The sequence below is a fragment of the Cryptomeria japonica genome, chromosome 9, assembly GCF_030272615.1.
Source record: "Cryptomeria japonica chromosome 9, Sugi_1.0, whole genome shotgun sequence".
Lineage (NCBI taxonomy): Eukaryota > Viridiplantae > Streptophyta > Pinopsida > Cupressales > Cupressaceae > Cryptomeria > Cryptomeria japonica.
The window spans coordinates 166299845-166305348 of record NC_081413.1 but is presented as its reverse complement, the minus strand read 5'-3'; positions in this window follow the sequence as shown (position 1 = coordinate 166305348).

Genomic DNA, 5504 nt, shown 5'->3' with positions numbered 1-5504 from the left:
GGACATTCATTGGACAACCTTTCATACTCATTATGGGCACTATGAATTTACAGTGGTTCCATTTGGACTTACCAATACGCCCTCAGTTTTCATGAGTCTGATGAATGGGGTGTTTAGAACCTACCTTGATAGATTTGTTCTTGTATTCCTAGATGATATATTGATTTATTCGTGGACTATGGAGGAGCATAAGGAACATTTAAGACAGGTGTTGTAGTGCCTCAGAGATAATCAATTGTATGCCAATTTGGTGAAGTATGAGTTTTTCCAAACTAAGGTGAAGTATTTGGGTCATGTTATCTTTGGAGAGGGTATTGCCATGGATCCTTGTAAAATTCAAGCGATTTGTGGATAGGTCAACGCCCACGAATGTAGCTAAGGTTTGTAGCTTTATGGGCCTTGCAGGATATTATCGTCAGTTTGTCCAAGGATTCTCAAAGATAGGCCATCTCATCATTTCTCTTCAGAGGAAAGGGAAGAAGTTTGTTTGGACAAAGCAGTGTGAGGCATCTTTCCAGACTCTTAAGGGATGATTGACTAGTGCACCTATTTTGGTTGTGCCTGATCTAATGGGAGATTTTGTGGTGTGCACTGATGCTTCTCTAGAAGGTTTGGGAGCAGTTCTTATGCTAGATGGATGTGTCATTGCCTATAAGTCTCATAAACTCAAGGATCACGTACTAAATTATCCTATACATGACTTCGAGTTGGCAGAGGTTGTTCATGCATTGACAAGATGAAGACATTTTCTTCTTGGGCATCGGTTCGAGTTGCATAGTGATCATCGGAGTTTGCAGTAGATCTTTACGCAGCTGAATTTGAATGCCAGGCAACAGTGATGGATGGAGTTTCTTTGAGAGTATGATTTTGAGGTTAAGTACATTCAAGGGAAGCAAAATGACGTAGCAAATGCATTGAGTTGTAGGACACATGAGTTGTCAGAGATGACTCTCAGTGTGGATTTGAGGAACCAGATTCTTAGAGCACTTCCTTCGGATGCTTGGTACCAGGAGGTGAAAGTGGAAGTGGAATTTGGGAGATAATCTTTGGAGTCAGACGGTCTTCTGTGCCATTTAGGCTATATTTATGTTCCATTAGTAGAAGGACTTTGTACTTTGATTTTGATAGAGGCACATTGTGCACCTTATTCGACAAATCCAGGTATCAAGAAGGTGCACGCGAACCTTTGCCAGTTGTACCATTGGTCCAGTATGAGGCATTATATAGAAGATTTTGTGTCTCGATGCTTGGAGTGTCAGAAGTGAAGGTTGAACGTCAACATCCCATCGGGTTGTTGCAATCTAAATTGGTTCTGGATTGAAAATGGGATACTATCTTGATGGATTTCATTGTTGGTTTGCCAGTTTCTTCTCGTAGACATGATGCTATTATGGTTACTGTTGATAGGTTGACCAAACTGGCACACTTCACACCAATTTGGTCTTCCTACATAACAACAACAGTTGCTCGAGTTTTCGTGGAAGATATTGTGAGGTTACACAGGATTCCTTATCGAATCATATTTGACCAACATCCTATATTTACTACAGCATTGTGGACTTCTCTTCAACATGCCTTAGGCACTCAGTTGAGCTTTAGTTCAACGTATCATCCTAAGACAGATGGGCAAACAGAGAGAGTTGATCAAGTTCTTGAGGATATGATACATATGTGTGTCATGGATCAGCAGTCTCGATGGGAGGATTACCTATATTTGGTAGAGTTTGCTTATAATAATGGATACCATAGTTCCATGGTATATCCCCTTTCCAAGCTTTGTATGGAAGGCCTTATCGTATGCCTTTGAGTTGGGATCGATTAAAGGATAGAATCCATTTAGGGCCTGAGATATTATAGGAGATGGACCAGCAGGTGACTCGTATTCGAGAGCATTTAGTGGCAGCACAAGATAGACAGAAGAAATATGCAAATGCTCATCGTATGGATCGACAATTTTCTATAGGAGATAAGGTGTTTTTGAGAGTATGTTTGCGTAAGAGTCCTATCCGTTATGGAAAAGGCTCTAAGCTAGCGTCGCGTTTTGTTGGTTCGTTCAAGGTTTTAGAGAGGATTGATCTTGTAGCTTACCGTTTGGCATTGTCGCCCAGCTTGTCACGCATCCATGATGTATTTCATGTATCAGTTTTTGAGGCCTTATTATGCAGATGTGACACATGTACTGGATTGGGATGCTTTGCAGGTAGAGGACGGGCAGCTTTCTTTAAAGCCCGTGTGCATTCTTCAGCATCGAGGGCTGACCCTCAGGGGTCGAGACATAAAGCAGGTAAGGGTCTAAAGGTACACGAATGATAAGTTTTCGACGACATGGGAGGATGTAGCATGGATAAGAGAACTCTTCCCCTATTTGTTCTTAAGCTTCCAGAAGTAAGCCTAGGCCTAGGGGGGAGGATGTAGTGTCCCTCCTTGATAGACTTTTATTTTGATGCATTGTTAGACATTCATGGACTTGTTGAGATACATTTATGATAGTCTTGGTAGATAGGCATTCATTACTTATGTTTTGGTGATAGACATTCATCTTCAGAGATGATACACTATGTTATATTTGGATGATGATATACTTTGGTTATGATTGGTTATTTATGCGTATTAAGTGGTTTATGTTTATCTATGATGTTATCATGTTATGTGTTAACTTTACCTCATGATTATATTGGATATGATAATGATCTTGATGTTATTGGTGATGTGTCTTCATTATGATAAATTGTAATAACGTGGAAGGGACGATGTCATATCACTTTTGCAAGCGGAGTGTGACGTTGTGATTCTCTTACCACCAGTGTTATATATATATATGCAGGATTGCAGGTACTAGACATCGACTCCACCTAACTTCACAGGTCTGAGCATGTCTCTAATCCCAATGGCAAGTTGATAACGGAGAATGTTATAATGTATTGTCATATTCTAGGCATAGCAAATACCTTGTCAGTTCTAGTATATTGGTTAAGTTGGCATGTGTTGTTTATTTGATTATTATATGGGTTGGTTATATTGTGGTAATTAATTTATTAATAATGTTATAAGTTTAATTGTGTAATTAATAAATAATATTCATTGAGAGTTTAATGTTATTAAATAAATTATATTAATTGGAATTATTTGTTGGTTTTTATGGAATTTAATTGTTATTTAATTTGTTATTTATTATTATTTGTTTTATTTTATTTTATTTTATAAAGCTTTTATATTTAATTGGGATTTTAATTAATTATTTTAATTGAAGATTTTATATTTAATTGTTAATTAATTATTTATTATTTTATTCTATTTGGCTTTAATGGTTTATTGGGAGCTTTATCTAGTATTTGTTTAAAATTATTTTCTTCTTGTTTTCGAAGGTGGAACTAGGTTGAGCTATATACTTTGCATTGAAATTCTAATTGGATTGTATGCATGCAAATTATTATTATTGTTATTATTATTATTATTATTAGGTTTTTTTTAAGAATTATTAAAAAAGGTTTCTACGTTATTATTATTATAAAAAAAAAAAAGATTTGGTGGAGGATTTTGGAGAGTTTTTACACTGTGGCTGCTTGGAGAATTTTTGGAAAATTTTGAAGAAGTTTTGCATTATTATATTTTGAAAAATATCAGAGGAATTTTTGGAAGGAGATTTGCTTATTGGCTTTCAAAGAAAAATTTTGTGTTATTAGTTGATATGGTTTGCGTATTGGAGAATTGCTTGCTTGTAGATTTTCTTTGGCCTACACTGGATTGTGGAATTGTGTTTCAATTCTTCTTTCAGATTTTTTAGACCTTTCTTCTAATTCTAAATTGGAGATATTAATTTTCTGAATTTTTAATTTTATATCTTTGTTTTGGAAAAGGAAATATTGTCTTCTTTGTGTTTGAAATTGTTTTCCAGAATTTTGGGGAGGAAATTGGGAAATTAATAATTGTATAATCATTATTATTTATGGGAAATTGAATTCTAATATTTTAGGAAAATGTGTGGAAGTAATATTAAGGGAAAAGTTATTTGCACACATAGGGGTTTTGTTTGGGATTTTGCTACGAATGATTTTGTTGAAAGAGTTGTATTGTGTTTTTCAAGGATTTTAATTCTGTATTTTCTATTGTAAGAAAATTTTAGTATTCTAAGTTTCGCTTTTGGGATTATTCTATGAATATTTTCTTGAGATTATTTGCTCTTTGCTGATATTATATATCTTTCTATATTGTTTGGAGTTAAGTCCGAACTTTCAATTTGGCTTTCTAAGTGTCGGATTTTGATTTTAATACTTGTATGTGTTTTTATTTTTGTGTCTTATATGTGCTAATTTATTTATTTGATGCGCTACTTTATGTTTCATATGCACAATCTACATTTATATGCACCACATTGATTTATCATATGCGCTAAAAGAATTATCATATGCGCTAAACTGGTTAATTTTGGTATTTTGCTTTTCTTGGGAATTTTGATTTAATTTTCGTCAATTTGAGTCAAACCAGAGACATGTTTTTGGACTTGAGAAGTTTATTATGATTTATGTGATATTCTTGATGATGCATGGAATATGCCCTTTTTGTTATATGACAAGTATGGAGAATCAGTTTATTGTAATACTTCACGTAGGGAATCATCATAGTTATGATTTGCAAAAGAGTATTGATTTATGCTTTACCTAGATCATTGGAGCATGTTAGGGAAAGTGGCTTTCAAGCAAGTATAAGGTCACCGCCAAGAGGTTCCTTCTAAACCAATGTACTAGAAGGAACAATTTCACTCATCCACTCTACTTCTGCACTTGTCTACATCTAATGCAAGCCAATTCCATACACTACTTAACATCCAATCCTTTTGCATCTTTGCACGGTATTACTCATCTACATAACTTGGCCATGCGTGTGAATGCACGTGCCTACACATGGATTCATCCAACTAACACCATAAAGGTTTGACAGCTGGCACATTTTATCCTTATGAAAAATACACATTACGCCTGTCAATATATTGTTAAAGATCAAGATCTATCCAACAACCCTTTGTAATAAAAAAATATAAAATACTTGTCATATACAAATTATAAATAGAGAATTTCCTACAGCCACACACTATTGCATGCATAACATTGTAAAGATCTTTCATGCAATACGATTACATTGCAAATCCTTCCGCTCTTCTTGAATACATATTTGTATATTAGTCTAAATTTTCTCACGCATATTCTACAAATTTTGTAAGTTATTACACTAACTTGCATATTTGTCCTCTGATCCTCCTGTAGGTTTAGATCACACTACTATAGAACTATTATCAACCTTAATGTCTTAGACAAGAAAGAAACAAAGACATAACACTCCGCATTATAACTAGATGAACAAGATATAGATACGGTCATTCTTTTATTTCAAGTTCAACATTGCGTTGAATAAGGAGAGAACTATACAATCTCTACTACATCAATTTACAAAAGCAACTTCCAGTCCCAGCCAAATCTATGGACCCTTATAGCATGCATGGAATCAAA